This window comes from Aphis gossypii, chromosome 3, assembly GCF_020184175.1.
Source record: "Aphis gossypii isolate Hap1 chromosome 3, ASM2018417v2, whole genome shotgun sequence".
In the NCBI taxonomy this organism is placed as follows: domain Eukaryota; kingdom Metazoa; phylum Arthropoda; class Insecta; order Hemiptera; family Aphididae; genus Aphis; species Aphis gossypii.
This window is the reverse complement of record NC_065532.1, coordinates 31327369-31341497: the sequence shown is the minus strand read 5'-3', so window position 1 is coordinate 31341497 and position 14129 is coordinate 31327369.

Genomic DNA, 14129 nt, shown 5'->3' with positions numbered 1-14129 from the left:
ACACGTTAAGTACGAATAATTGAGCCTTTATTATTATTATAATGAAATCCAAGCCTTTACAAATTATTTATTATTATACGGTTCGTGTTTTAATATCCTTTATTATTATTATTGTTATAACAATAATTATTATTATTATTTTAAAAGCAAACAGTGAAGTAGGAATGGTTGTTTTGGTAAAATGTAAATGAGCGGGAGTCGGACATATATATCCCATTTTTTAACGACGATTTAATATAGATTTATGTGAAACTAAAAGTAACATTTCGGAATTAAAATGTTTTAAAAACCTCAAGGATAAGACTAATGAACGCACAGAGATAATATATTATGTACTTCACGAATTAAAACTAAGAATAGGAATTTTCAAGAATTCATATATTATTATTATTATTATAATGTGTGCGTTTTATCACGTATAAATCAGAATATTACATGCACACAATATATTACGTTCATATTTAACCAAAATACATACATGTAGTGATAAAAAAAAAAAAACAGTATTTATAATGAGCTTTTGATTTTCACTTGGCGTTATATTTTTGCGTCGATTTTGTAATTATTATGTTTTCTTTTGATAATTATTATTTTCGTATACAATCTCAAATCCGCGGTAAATTCGCTACTCATCTCTAAAATAATAATATATAAAAATATAACGATACCTACAACGTATATATATATATCGAAACGCACTATCGCATATAATCTCTTGGCGGAGACGCCTAAATCATTATATTTCTTCGGGACTGCTGTCAAACGTTACAAAAAATAAAAAATAAATGATATCCAGTTCTTCGCTGCAGCTCACCATCGCAATCGATGCTGCGGCTGTTGCCGTATACATACGAAGTCAAATGGTTATTGTGCTCGGCAGCATGTATGTGGAAGAACAGGTTTGTATTGAAAACGTATAAAAGGGTCGTTCACTTTTATCGTCCGGTAGCTCCCGAGCGTCCAAACGTTTTTTTTTTTTTTCTTTTTCTTTTTCATTCTTCTGTTATTTATTATCGCTATATGAGTACATGCGGGCCGACGTACTGCTGTAATATTATTTCAGATCGTGCGTGGACGTTTTACCGCGTCGGCGAAAGAGCGGACTACGACGGTGGAAAAGTTTAAGACGAAACCGTGATGACGAACTCGCTGCGGTCCGCCCGACAAATGAGGTCGGATTTCGTTCTCGCCGTACAACAACTATATACTATACCTACTGCAGCTGCAGTTTACGCGCAAACGGTCCACGTGAATCCGTTTATCATTTACATCTAGTCCGCAAGTCCTCACGTCAAATTCTATTATTCTTATTATTATCATTATTATTATTGTTATTACTTTGTGCTCGTCGTCGAGGGGGAGACGCCGCCGCGGAGAAACGACGGTATTACATGCCGGATCAAATCTCTTTCGAGTGTCTTTGGAGCACACGATATTATAGTAGAATCAGTTATACTATCGAAGCCCGAGCACTTAAATTATACCTATTTACACATATTATGCGTTTGCCCGGTGGACGACACCGAGTGAACGACCTGCTTTTATATTATTACATTCACGTTCGGTTGGACAAAGCTGTGCATATATATTAAAATATAATATAACATCGCAAAAGCACACACGCTAAACGCGTGTCCGACATGAGAGTCGGTCTCGTTGGCGGCGGAGTTCCGCAGGTCGGATACGTGTAAAAGACCGGTACACATACACACACACACACGCATATAAACACACGATCGTTATGTATATATGGTTTGTGTGTATACTGCTCGTTAAAAAAAAAAAATCCTTTGGGTGTATTATTACGATGTATTTGATGGACGAAAAAAAAATAAATAACAAAACGTGATACTACAACCATATAATATCAACTCATGAATAATATATTAAACAGTACATGCGAAGAAAACGAAATATAGTTTTCCAGTCCGCGAAATTCGTCTGTTGACGGGGTTACAGTATCCACTTACACCTATATTATATCCGTAACCGCTGCCGCAGGATTAGCCGTTGTTGTGTTGCGAAAACAGTGGGCAATTAACGCCGCCGGAAAACAGCGAACATGTATTATTATTTCAGTTTTTAGACTTTAGTCGTTTTCAATCATACGTTAGCGTGTACTTATACATACATATTACATTACATTTGCATGAACCATGCATTATCCTTATTATACGCGTAACTTTGCATAATATACGGTAGTCGCGGTATGGCTCAGCTGCGTTTACACGTACACGACTGTGTGCATTTGTAATGAAATAAAATGATCGACTCTCCCGGTGTAATCGGTATAATAGGATAATTAAATATAATAATATGCATCGCGCGATGCACGTCGGACCTGTTGCCCGTATGCACTGCTTCGCCTATTATATTAATATGCAGGTAAAGCTGCAGCTAATTCGTCGTTCGAAGGCATAATCATTTTGACTAGATGTTATACTTCTATATGATATGACAGCGGTTCTCAAACTTTTTTTTTTTTTGTGTACCACTTAGGTTTATTATTAATCAGTCACGCACCACTAATCTTCTAGTATAATTAGAGTGTAGACTGTAGGCTAAAAAATCTTATGTTATCTCCTCATAAAACCACGTAGGTGTGTAATTAAAGTACAGTTAAAAAACAAAAAAAAAAAAAAACAAAAATATTGATTTATAGGGTTAACTTAAAATTGTTTCTATTGTTGCGTTCATAGTTGTGCACAAATATTTGTTATGAACTAGGTAGTTAAAAAGAATCAAAAACAATACTTAAAAAATACAAATACAAAGCAACCATTAAGCATGGTGACCAGTTGACGATACATACGATCTAATAAAAAAATAATAAAACCCTATGCACGAGTTAAAATCACATAATAAAATAAAAGATTATACTAGATTGACTTTTGTATAATTATCTGGTCAATTTCTGGGTAATTGAATACGGTATAGCATAAAAATTAGACAACCCCTTACTGAGTGGAATTTTGTCCATGACCGAGATTATATTAATTTCGTTTTCCACTAAAATATTACTATAAATAACGGTCATAATTATTTTAATTTTAACCTACAATTTTTTATAATATAAATGTATATGTCAATATATGTTTCCATCGAATATAAAAACCAAGCCATCAGACAAATCTGAGGAATGAAAAATGGGTGCTATTTGCGTGTACGCCAAAATCATCGCACTATATAATTACGGCGATTAAAAAGAAAAACTGAGCTCGAAAGTTTTGATGAAAGCTCAAAACATAATTTAACCGACAACTCGTGTGCGTAACCTGTCCCATGCGTATTATATATTTATATGTGTTATATATATATATATATATATGCTGGTATTATTATGATACACGCCTTCAACCAGGGTCACTAAGTTTTTAAGGTTTGGTTATAAAAATTAATATCTAATATTATTATTGTTGGTAAGCATGAGGGTAGCAGCGATTCCAGAATTCACGAATACTAAAGTTTATACATGAATATTTTATGGTTGATCCAACTTACGCTATGGTTTAACTGATATACTCGATTAGTATATAGTAATTCAGTTTCGGTTGCAATAGTATTATTATTTATCAATAACAGTTCAAAAATCCATATGTAAATAATATGATTTTGTGTTATTTTATTATTTGTTTATTTTTTTTTTAATTAAGCAACACAATAATACTATTAAATGTTGAACATTGATGATGATTTAATATACGTCGAAATTCAAGTGAAATATCTTATAGAATACATACATTGAACAAACTAAACTTGACATTCCAAATCTTTGTATTTCCTTTTAAATATAAGTATTACAAATATATATGTAATATATATATATTTATTTATAACTTTTAAACTTGCTAGTGTGTATAAAAAAAAAATCTTTTTGCGATATATAACTGTCTTTGTATATTTTGAAGTACTGGTGGATAGTGGTGAATTATTTGTTTATCTTTTTCGTGGAACTTCAATAATAAATAAAACCATAGATATATATAAACATCTTAGGAGGATATAAAACCCTAATATTTCTTTGAAAAGTTGATACACATTTTTACATAACAAAAACTTTTAAATCCTTACAATTCTACCTACTTGTTTTATTTTTATAATATGTATATATTATAATTATTGCATAACATAAGTTTTCACCCTTCGTGTTGTGTAACGAAACAATATAAAATTGGAATTTTATATAACAGTTTTTAAGTAACTCTTGCTTTTATTATGTGGAAAGTTTGAAAAAACAAACGTACTTGTATTTTACTCATAGAGAGATATAATATTACATTCAAGTTAGTAATTCGATGTTATCTTTCTAAGCGAAACAAAAATAATAAAAGTATGTATGAATGTGATTTATTATTTGGTCCAAAACAAGAGAAACTTACTTTTGAACTATTTAAATAAATATTTATACTTAATCAGTCGGTCAATGAAACAATAATTCTTACTAATGGAATTTATTTAATAATGATTTCATGACATAATTAATACGAATTTCGATTTGGAAATGTGAACTTTGTTATTAACACATAATGGATGTTTCTAAACTATAATAAGACACACAAAATGTGTATATTGTTGTTAAAGTTGAAAAAATAATGTTTTCCAATTGGGAACATAGTTATTTAGTTTTAAATGAACATCGCACTATACTATTATGGTAGATGCATTTATTGTATATGGTATGTTATGTACCACGTATAGAGGGTTATATAATATTTTAACATATTTATTTACCTAAAATATAAATCAATAATAAAATAAACTAGTCATGGATGATTTCTATGATTTATAGGAATGTGTTGTGTCTATATTTTTAAACTACTAACTAGATTGCAAACTACGATAAGAAATAAAAAATTATAATGTCACTTTGTATTTAAATCATATCCTGGTTATTCTACAAATCCAATTAATTTTTTAATTACTTTAACGATCAAAATAATGAAATTTGTTTAGAGTTTCAAATGTTTTATTATTAAATATTTTTTTAGATATAGTGCAATAACTAGAATATGAAAAACGATAGAAGCGAGATAAGTAAAAAAAAATAAATTACTATATTTAGTTTAAAATATAAAATCATTATTTTTTTTTATATAACATTATGACGTATGATATTATATTGCGAGTGTACATTTTTTATTATTATTTAATTGTTTTTGTCAGATCGTAAAAGAGTGCTTGTAAAAAAAAAATGATAAAGAAAATCATGAACTTTCCATATTATAAAATCATTCGAAATTAAGTTAGTTTTAAATTTAGAGACTTATCATACAGTAATGAAACACATAAACAAAGAGTACAGATTGAATCTTAAATCTTTAACCTAAACTAAATGCGTTTTAAAGTTTACATATGGATAATAGTTGCTTATTTAATTTAAGAGAGTAGGTACTCAAAATGTCTTATTCTTATTATTAATAAATATATTTTCAAAATACAGTAGCCTATTTATGTCCTTATTAATAATATATGCATTGTAATACTATGTGAATGTAACGTGTTGATGCATTTCTATGATATTCCACCCACAACTGTGGAAAAATTGCGTTGAGAAGTATGAAAGCATATTATTATAATACGCAATCACTACTAATAATATAACATAACAAGGTTTGGTTAGTATAATAATAATATAGTGTAAGTTTAATTGGTTCTTTTCATATAAGAAATAATTACATATAATATGTTAGTATTGTAGAATAAATAAATTGTACAGTATATATTTTTATTAATATTTAAAAAATTTGAAGTGTAATTTTTTAATGACCGACTTCAATATCATATTATGTGTTAATTAAAAATTGTTTAAAAATGGATAGTTAGCAGGATAATCCGGAAAATTAGTTATACTATATTATTAAAAAATAAAACGATAAAACACATAAATTGCTTATATTTATTATACAATTTATTTGATGAATGTTTACTGTATAATAGGTATATGAGTTAATTTTACAATGAACTATCCTAAGACAAAAATTGTGTTAATGTTGGACAATAAGTCTATTACGATTATGGATTATATTATAATGATTGACTTCTTCGCTAACTCTCTATTAAATAATTATTTATTACAATAGATTCGTATAATATATATTAATTGTTTAATAAAAAATTAAAATCAGTTAAAGTTTAAAATAATTTATTTTATTAATGTGTAATATTATGTTAAGGTAAAAAAAAAAAAAACATTATTATTTATTGGCTTGCTTTTAACAGAATATAATATGATACATTTTATATTTTTAACGAGTTTTTACTTATAATGTACCATTATACGCGAATAAAAAAAATATTATGACATTTGTATAACCAATACGCAGTAATATAACATAAAAGCTATTAAATATTAGCTATTATACATTGAGATTTTGATTTACTAAAAATGTAATACAACGATATTGATTAGCTACAGCTCACTTTCATTTTACTGTTACCCAATGTGTGATCGATTACATATGAAAATATAGGCCTTGGGTGTCCGATTATGACAATTGAAATATTATGATTTACCAGTGTAATTTTTTAATGTATATAAATATTTAGGTTACTGTATACTTTATAATGTTTAGTCGTATAAATCAATTGTATACATTTTTACAGGTATTAACTCGTATAAACGAAATAATATATGTTCAGATGTCTATTTATTATTGTGAAAAAAAAAAACTCATCAACTTTTATCATATATTATAGGTATCAATAATAATATGATAATAAATATCTCGAAATAATAGTATATACTACCCAACGTCATGTCATACTGATATTATGTATTATTTAAACGTGTAGTTTTACAGTATAAATTAACATAATTGTTACTATCATGCCTACCTGCCAATAAATGAGTACTGTATATTATTAAGTATTATAGTAGCGGTGAAATGATTACTATTTTACTATGCGTGGATGGTTAATGGTTTTTTTTTTTTTTTTAAATCGTTTAAAACAACAACTAACCAACGTTGAATCTACAGAACAAGAAGTCAGTTGAAAATAATTATCGATGGCGCTAATTTGCACAACCGGTTCACGAAGAGTCGTTGAGTTTGACAACAGTTTTTTAGATAACCGCTATTGTTTTCGTCTAGTGGACTTAATATGTATTATTATTATTATTATTTACATCAATGAGATTTAAATGTCTTATAACGGTGATGACACTATTAAAATCGCTCCAAGGTAGTTTATTGACGTTTGCGTGTCGAGGAGACATGTATAATATGGATAATATGAACGTACGTCACGACTCACAAGTATATAAGCGCGTGATGTATACATATAATAATAATAATAATAATAATAAAGTATTATACTAGACAGCGTTTTTTTTTCTAATTTTCACCCACACAGTATCGTGTTAATAAATAACCACAACTTGAGAGCTATTCTGATTATCATTCGGCTTCTGATAAGGTTTACTTACGAAACTAACGGCTGTTTAACCGTCAAAAATATAGTGTAAAGTGCTTAAAAACGGTAATATCATATATTATTATAATGAACCATCAACCTACCTACCAATAATAATACAGGTATTAAATAATAAAACATTATTAATTAAAATTGTTGACATATATGGGCGCTAATTGTTGTTTTTTACAGCTGCTGTTTTATCTACTTAGTAATTTCTTAAATCAATTCGAAAGCCATTTATCGCTGGGCGATGTGCAACCGCTAGCTAGTGTATATTATTATCTTAAATCGTGATTACAGCCTAACAAATATATCCGAAACTCCTTTATGCGGGTGTCTTATCGGACGATCTCGGAGGCTTGAAATTTTAATAAATACGTGACTGTTTTTTTTAATTTAATTTTTTTTTTTTTTTTTTTTTTAATTCGCTTAAAACCTGCACGGCAGAGTGAAAAATAATGTATGGCCAAGAATAACAATATAAAGTACACGGGCGTACAATCAAAAAGCACTAATGTGTATAATTTCGAATATCCGGGGGAAAAGTGCTATTGTGTTCAAACGGTCGGAACAAATCGGGTTATTGACACCCGTAGCCTTAAAAAAACAAAAAATACAACTCTCATTATGTATATGTGTGTGCTTAGGATTTTTTTTAAGAATATACAGATATATGTGAGGTACGCGCGCAAGTTTCACCCACTCGTGTTACGCTACACTAGTTCTAGCGGCGTACATAGCAGCGGTAAACTTGTCCGTTTTGCTATTTTGGCGTGCCCACCGGTAACTGTACTATAATATGTATGTATATAATAACATTATGACGTACGAATTACACGTAGAGAGAAAAATATGATAAAATATAAAATGTTTAAAAAAAAATGATGGTAGGCCAAGATGGTGTGAAACTTACGCGATTAATGGACGTAATAATCTGTCGCATGAAGCATAAAGTAGTATGATGTTTGCCAGTCGTACGGAAAATATTTGGCAGATTTATACTGTACGGTGTACAGAAGTAGATCGCGATAACATAATTTTTTGTTATTGACGCTTTAGGCACAATATTTTATCCGATTTAAGTCAAATAACTTGATTACAGTCAAAACAACTTGTGTGATATCAATTACGATTCGCAGTCGTACGAATTCTTTCGTTATCAGTTGTGATATTTGTTTGTTTATTTACTCTTTGGTTTGTGTGTATATGGTAGTTACTACTACTTGCCCACATATCATACTATAATATGTACGTCGTACCTCAATTCAAATCAAATCCAACGAAAATATTATGCTTGTACAAAATATCGAATATTTTAGCCACTAAGGTCGTACCAAGGCAGATAGTATAACAATCATTTAAAAGTGATTACACTTGAAAATTATTTTGAGTAGTTCAAAAAAAAAAAGGAGTTGTCATGTTCTAAGGACAATATTATATTGTGATATTTTACTTTCATTAGAACATTTTAATACAAATGTAACTGTTAACGATTCGCTAGTTCGTGATCGTGAACACTATTTTAAAATCCTAGGTGTTCAATTATTCATTTTGTTCTACAAATGAAAATTAAAGTTAAATAAATCATATTTTTGTATTTTTAATTAATATAATATTAAAATTGAGTCTATTATGTAAAAATATTATTCCATTGCGATAAAATAAGAAAAGAACAATAATAAATCACACAATATGCGTGTTTAATGTTTATACATGCATATATGAATACATGCGAATTCATTTTTTGTATTTTTACATACTTTATCATATTACAACAACGTAAATAATATTCATTATTTTATATAAATGAATATATATATATATAAATATATTTTTTAAATAAAATACAATCGAAAATGTTGATTCTTTTTTTCTGTGTGAAAAAAAGGTCTCTCCATTTTAAATGAACAGGATTAAGAATATAAAACTTAAGATTATCTTTACCTTAGCAAAAATAACACTATGGAGTTAATTAAGAGTGTACTTATAACTGGCGATGTGAGAAAAGATTAACTATCCAAAGGCTATTTTTTCGTTGATATTATCAATACTACGTGGGTTTGATATTTTATAAATTTGATAATATAGCACCATAGACATAATAATATGATTAAACTAAAATTATCAACTGTTAATCTTGGGAAAATTAGATAAATTGGAATTTAAGTAACACATTGTCTAATCAATTATTATGTAATAGGTTAAAAAACAATAACATGCTTGTTTTTGTCTAGGGATTATTTTTAAATATTAATTTTTAGTGAGATAGCATGAGTTTTTTAATCCGTTGTATTTAAATTTAATAAAATTATTTATTTATGACAAGATCACAATTTTAATATGAAATTAATATTGTTATAATTAAAACGAACAACGTACCTAACATGTATGAATAGACAAATAAAATATCAAGTTCAATATATTAAAATATATTTATTGAACATGAAAATAATTATGAAATCACTTGATTTAAATATTATTTACAACAATTATTTTTTATATTCTCGAATGTCCATACAAATAGTACTTAACATATAATGTGATTTTTCATTTATCACGCATAAAATATAAGTAATCATAGATTTACGAAATTTGGAAAAATGTGTTACGTTTATTATTACAATTTTTTTTAAATGACAAAGAAAGGAGTATAGAGAGAAAGAGAGTGTGTGGAAGAGAGAGAGAGTGAGAGGGAAAGGGATGAAATCGCCTTGTATAATATACTTCTAAACCAATGAATTCCTTATTATACTGCAACTGGAGTTACGCAATATATTTTGAGCACAATGCACAAGAAGAACACGGGAAATTCCAACTTAAAAAAATATATAAACCCAACATAGTTTTCAAATCAAATACAGAGAATTGTAATGAATATTTCATGTGCGTTTCACGAGTGTTTCAACAGAAGAAAAAAAAATTACCACCAAGAATCAGTAAGTTTCGTTAAACTATAAAATAGTATTCCGGTCAACACTTTATAACACATCCGTGCACGGGGCACTTGAGTGGTGAAATCACAAAGTATTGTTAGTATCACTAAGGGATAGAAAGTGTGTATAATATATATATAATATGTATCTTTACATTGTACTACATTGCTTTTTGTGAATGTATGGTCAGTCTATTTCAGATATAAATGGAGATCGAACAAATTATATTGACACAAAGCTTTATAAAATCAAGTGATTTGAGGGAGCAATGTTTGTTATACTCGAATTTTTGTAGGGAGCTCATTAAAACTTTACTCATAATAAAGGTAAAAAAATGAATACTGTAATTAAATTAAAATGTACAGTTTTGATATGGATTTATTGTGAGCCACCAACATCAATTTAAATTTCATACGTTTTAAAAATTATAGATTTCAATGATTTTGAAAAATTAAACATTTATTTTAAACATTATATATTTGTTTACGTTATGTTTAAAGAAAAACCAACATATACCTGGAAAATTAAACTCAACTTATTCTTGACAAATTACAAATTAAAAATATTTACGACGAATGATTTGGGAAATTTTATAGGTCATAATTTTTATTTAATTATCACTATCACTTAACTTCAGTGAATATTTTCTTTTACAGAATAACTTCATTAAAATGTAAAACTTAATACGAACTTATATAAAACATGAAATACTGCATCACTAAAATATGCCATTTTTTATCATTTTAAATTATTTTATAATATTAAATACTGCATAACCTACTCATAACAATACAAATTTATAAATATATTAATAATATTTGTAATTTGTTTTAATTATAGTTCTATCTTTATTACATTAATACAACTGATAATATCTTATGACTTCCAGATATTTTTTTTAACTACAATATGTAAGACGGCATTTCGTATAGGCAATATAGGTACATCATCAATAATAATATCAATTTATACTATTATTATAATATAATGTTATTATTTTAAATAATATTAATTTTGATGTAAGGCACATATTAGGTTTGAGTATTCTAAACAAGTGTATACATTAAAATAGTTTAGTTTAGTTGTTTCTTACGAACCAACATCATCGTGACATGATAGTATCAACTTGAAATTCTCAACAAATGTATGTGTCTATTTTGTAACTCCTGTGGTACACGGCGTTATTAAATTGTATGGAACTCTTATTTTCATCATATTGTAAATAACGTGTATTTAATATTACACAATATAGTTTTATATTTAATGAAGGCAGTTTAGCACGTATCATTGTAAATCAATATAACATCATTATATCTTATAGTATTATGTAATATATACATATTAAAGTTAATTATAACTCAATATATTATATAATATTAACTTTACTTTTTAACATTAATTTATATCGTAGTTTAATTTTAAAAATAGTTTATCTCGAGTCACTGCAATTATATACTGTAATATTTATCTTGTGCTAAAATATTGTAAAGACTGTTTTAAATCTCAATTAATCAATTTCAAAAATAACGCAAATCAAAATTCAAAGTATCACCAAAAGCTATATTATTTTCATAAAGATATCATTCAAATCATTTTAAATAATTTGACATATGTCTTTTCTTTATAACTGCTATTTTTTCAATGATTTCATAATATTTGATGCTAAAATGAATTATTTTCTTAAATGATTTTGAATAATATTTTTAAATTCGTATAATAATTCTGTAGATAAAAGTTATGTAATATATACATATTATGATATTCAATGCCATTTTAACTGTTAATAAAAATAATATTTAATGACGAAACGATAAGTGTTCTTTTTTAAGTACATTTATTTATAATTATATTATCATCTTTCTTATAACCATAACCAGATATTTTTTTTAACATTCAAGATATCTGTCAAGCATTTATTTAAGTTATTTAAATGACACTTCATCATATATAGCACGCGTTAAAAAAAAATAATCATAATAAAATAAAACAAAGAAAAAGTTGAATACTATTATTATTTCATTTATTATGCAATAAGAATTGTTTTTTTTTTCAGTGTACTCAATTTAACTGCCATTTTAAAACAGTAACATCAAAGAATTGACAAAATTAATATTATTTTTATTTATAAATTCCAATACATTCATAATTATATTTAAAATGTCATAGCATAAGTAATAATTTATTAATAATATAACTTTACAATCTAAAAAATTAAGTAACTAATTTTATTTTTATCAATTAAAAACATCAAATACATTACAATGGGGTATGCTTTGATAATAATTAACGTAATTATTTTTTGAAAATTCAATTATTTTACTATTACCAAAAACGGAGTAATACATTCTTAAGAACTATATTTTTGTTCACCATTTAATAATATATTTACATTTTTTTTTTTATCGTTTTTGATGCGTACTATATACCAGGGGTGGCCAACAAGTTGATCACAATTGACCGGTCAATCGCAACATGAATTCAAGTTGAAGATCACGACTCCCTTTTGTAATGTTATAATTTTTTTTTTTACATATTTTTAATTATTAACAACTTTTTTTTAAATCCATCATGACGACATAAAAGTACTTAAAAGTCAATCAATAATTTATAAAAGTTGGCCACTCTTGCTTTATACTTGATTTATTTATTTTTTTATTTTAAGTTAATTGTTTATATTTTAAATAATAATAATGATATTTATTAATATTCACTACGTTTAAAACATTTACAAGTACCAATACTATAATACTACTCCAATGATGTAAAAGATGGATAACACAAAAATCAAAAATTCAGAAAAATTGTCCATACCATTTAATACATGTAAATAAATATTATAGTTACTTTATAATAAGTGGAAAATTGTTAGATACGTTAAATAATTAAAATTTAAGTTTATGATGAACCTATAATTAAATATAGAACAATTGTATTAGATATAAAGACATGATATAGTTTATTTTAATTGTAATTAATGTTATTATAACAAATATTTATTTTTTCAAATGAAAAATAAATAAAAATAAAAATTATAAAAGTTACCCAGTTTTATGGTATGTAAAATAACACTGCATAAAATCGTTCATTTCCGTATTCGTTAATTAACGTTGTTTTTTTAAAAAAAAAAAGAATCTCGTGAGACATCACTTCAATAGTGGTTATTCAAATAAAGCAAAAGTCCTAATTAGTCGTTATAATTATATGTGAATAAATTTAAACCCCCAATTACATTTGTGTATATTAATTATTATAATTATTTTTCTATCGACTTGATATAATGGTTATTTCATTAGAATCATGAGATGATTAAATTTTTTTCACATAGGTTAAAACATATATGAAATATATTATATTTATACTTAATATAATATTAAGTTTATAGTTTTCTTTTCACAACCATTAATTTTTTATATACTAATACGAGAACTTGAACTGTAGAGTGGTATCAATCGAATTATAGTGTCATTGACATGCTGATGACCATTATAATATATATTATACAGTATAATGAAGTGTAGTATGATATAAAACAACCACCCTGCCTCTGAAGGCACACAAACGTCCATGGTTTTATCTAACATATTATTAGTTATTACGTGGGTACTCGTATACATCTCGATCGAACAAATAAAATATCAAGCAAAATTTTATTCTATCATAATATCATAAAGTTTTTGACATTATTACAAAATCAAACAATAATTATTTTTCTATTTTACGATTTATGAATTCGTCAATATAATAATCGTATTATAATTTATAGCTATTATTTAATATCAG